Raw genomic sequence first — 3,047 nt, 5'->3', positions numbered from 1 at the left:
TCATCTGTTGACCTGAGATTTTCGATTACTTCGTAGTGGAAAAATGCATCCTGTAGCTGGACTGAACCATCTTCATTATATCTCACCACCTCACACGAGAGTACCATCCTAACCTTCATTTGACAATTTAAACGCATTATATCGCTATTCTCAACAGTGACGAAAATTCGTATGGCTGCGGTATCATTCCTGGGTGTTATTTTTCGTAACACAGGATTAGGCAAGGAATAAGTTACCTTTTCAAACTTGCTCTCAACAATGTCAAAGCAACCAAGAACGCTTGAGGGTTCCCCATTTTTCATCCTTGTCCAAAAGATCATTGTGGACCAGGTAAGTGTTGAATGAAGTAAATCGGCTGATGAGACTCTTCTCCGCAAATGTTGATCAATCCCGAGGTTAACTTTCTTTTTGTAGAGATTAAGGATTAACATTCCTTCTTTTGAATGATTCATTGTGACTTTAAATCCTCTATCTTCACTTAATATTTTCCCAATGCTCTCACGAGGCTCTCAAGAGTGCATTGAAGGAATCGTTTCAACACTTGCGTTGTCTTGTCTATTGAGGATAGATATTTCTCCTTTTTCCCTCAAATAATACCATGAATTATGGAGAGAACAAGTCAAAAGTCTGATACAGTCTGATTTATCGAGAGGTTCTCTGAAGCGAGCCGTGTGATCATTGGAATCTGCAATCATTGTCAAAACAACCATTTTTATTATAAAAGCAACACAAATGTATGCGTGGCTGAGATCAGATGAGGCGATCAAAATTGCAGATAAAGCAAAAATAAAAGCTTGGAATTATTTCGAAGTACGATATCCAAATACAGACCTGAGAAAGCTCGTGTGCAAGTGTCGTTCGATGATAAAAGACAGGCAGCAGCTAAAGAATACTTAAATCGATTCGACGGAGTTCAGACGAGCGTCTCGAGGTCAGATGGAAGATATTGGGATGATGACATGAAGAAGGCTCTTGGAATTGGAGGTTTCCTCTTGAAATCACTCTAAATCGAATTGGAAAGAAGGAAGTGCCGGCTGTTCTATTTAATGAGAATGCTGTCTGCCGCTTCAACGAGGAGATTGAGATCTTTGTTACCCCAAATCAGTACTTCAATGCAAAATTTAGAGGAATATTCATAGAGATGAAAACTCAGCACAGCTCAGGCGTAGAATCAAAGGATGGCTCGCGGGGCCGAATATCGCAGTATGGTGCGCAACGACAGGCTGTGGAATATCTCTTTAAGTTCTCGATAAGGTTCCAGAACAGATAGAGTCGTTTCTAATGTTTCACATCTACTTCACGGTCAGAAGGATTCTTTCTGAGATGGGTGGAATTCAGAGTGAATCGGCTCTTCCAGGTGACTCAACTTTTAGCCAGATAAATAATAGCTATGACACGCCATCGTGCAAACGAATATGTGCTGAATTCGGAATTTTATCAGACGCGAACTTCTGCTTCAAAGGAGTTGATAATCACGGTGTCTGATCTGTTTTCATTTATGTGACAGATATTGATCCTTGAGCAACTTCAGACACATATCCGAGTTATAACAAGCTCGGTGATGGGGGCGGAGAAGCCCTCAAAGGCAATCTGATCTACTACATAAGGAATGATAATGCGAAAGCTGAGAGGCAATTCGACCTCTTCTTGGCAGACAAGTCAGAAGGTCTAAGGCAAGCTGGGATGGCGAGACTGAATCAGTCGATTGAGGTATTCTTTTATTGCACTCTCGGTGCACAAGTCAATGTAAGATCATCAATCTTAAGTTCATCAGGAAGCGCAAAAGAAGCTCAACGTGAGTTCCTTGTATTGGTTGAGGATGTGATCAGAGAGCCAGAGAAGAGCGTTCAGAGATTTCAGCTCGCCATTGATGAGGCAGAAGTCAGGCTTGATCTTGCAGTCTTACTAGGCACTTGACTTATGCCCTCAAATCTTCCTCTTAACACTCAGAGTACGGTTGGGTTGGGCCTGAAGACGGCAAGTTCTGACATGAAGCTGGAAAACAACAACTCAGTGAATTTGGAGATTGAATCAGTCGGAGTAAGGCACATGAATGGGGGCTCATCAAAGATCAACAAACCGAGATCCGAGGGATGGAGGCCTTTAGCCGGGCCCCAAAAGCCATGTATTTTGATCGAGAAAGCTGATCACTGATCCAGAAGTCTTGAAAATGAAGCCGACCATTAAACCGATGAGACGTAGCATAATTCCTGCGATCTTACTTCCAAGAGTCTTGAGCCCATCTCCAACACTTTTGGCAACAGACTTCAGGCTTCTTGTCAATGTGCTCAAAATCGCTCCAAACGTAGTTCCGACTGCGACTAAGTACAACAGCTGAGACTGTGAAACCGTATATCTTGAAAATGTTTCTCACTCTCTCTCTCTCTCTTAGTGAAGTGCCTTCCTCAAGTTCTCTTTTATTCTTAAGTGCATCAATCCGCTCTTTATTTTCAGTTATCTTTCTCTTGCTCTTTATCTTATAGCTTGCTCTTCACTTTCATAATTGGCAATTCCCCGATACTCCTGAATAGACTTCTGCAGCTCATCAATTTCAATCAATCAAAACCTCTTACTCTGGGCCAAGTGAGGTGTTTATTTGTTTTGGGAGTGATGTATTTAACCTTTGCTTATTCAGACTCTTTTCTTCAGTAAACAAGGGGTATGTCTTCTTGCCTTAGCCAAACATCTTTGCTTGCAACCGAAGTGATGACTCGCGAATAAGAAGTATCACCTTCAATGAAATATGTTTCAGCAGTTTCCGATGCTTTCTCTTGTCCCCTGTTCATTGTCGTCATTGGAATGTCTTCACCTGATAGCCCTGGATTTGAATTAAAGTCTGGTTTAAAAGGTGTTGTTGTATTTCCTACATCTTCATTATCATCATTATCATCGTCATCGTGTTCAAAAAGAGGATCGGTATCTCCAAAATCAGCCATTTTAAATAAAATATCTATTTTGAAATGGAAGTCAGTGAAAAAAACCAAACCAAATTTTGAAAAAAAGACGTCAAATGCCCTCAAGGCTGACTGCTTAGTTCACAGAGTAAC

At 41.1% G+C, this 3,047-nt stretch overlaps 1 pseudogene; it reads left to right on the top strand.

Annotated features, from left to right (window-relative positions):
• Positions 1-958: 958 nt before the first annotated feature.
• LOC149040067 (uncharacterized) lies at positions 959-2,050 on the top strand (annotated as a pseudogene).
• The last annotated feature ends 997 nt before the right edge of the window (positions 2,051-3,047 follow it).

The sequence above is a fragment of the Pocillopora damicornis genome, chromosome 9, assembly GCF_964200805.1.
Source record: "Pocillopora damicornis chromosome 9, jaPocDami1.2, whole genome shotgun sequence".
NCBI classification, from domain to species: domain Eukaryota; kingdom Metazoa; phylum Cnidaria; class Anthozoa; order Scleractinia; family Pocilloporidae; genus Pocillopora; species Pocillopora damicornis.
Note: the sequence above shows the minus strand (reverse complement) of the source record. Positions and strands in the feature narration are given on the sequence as shown.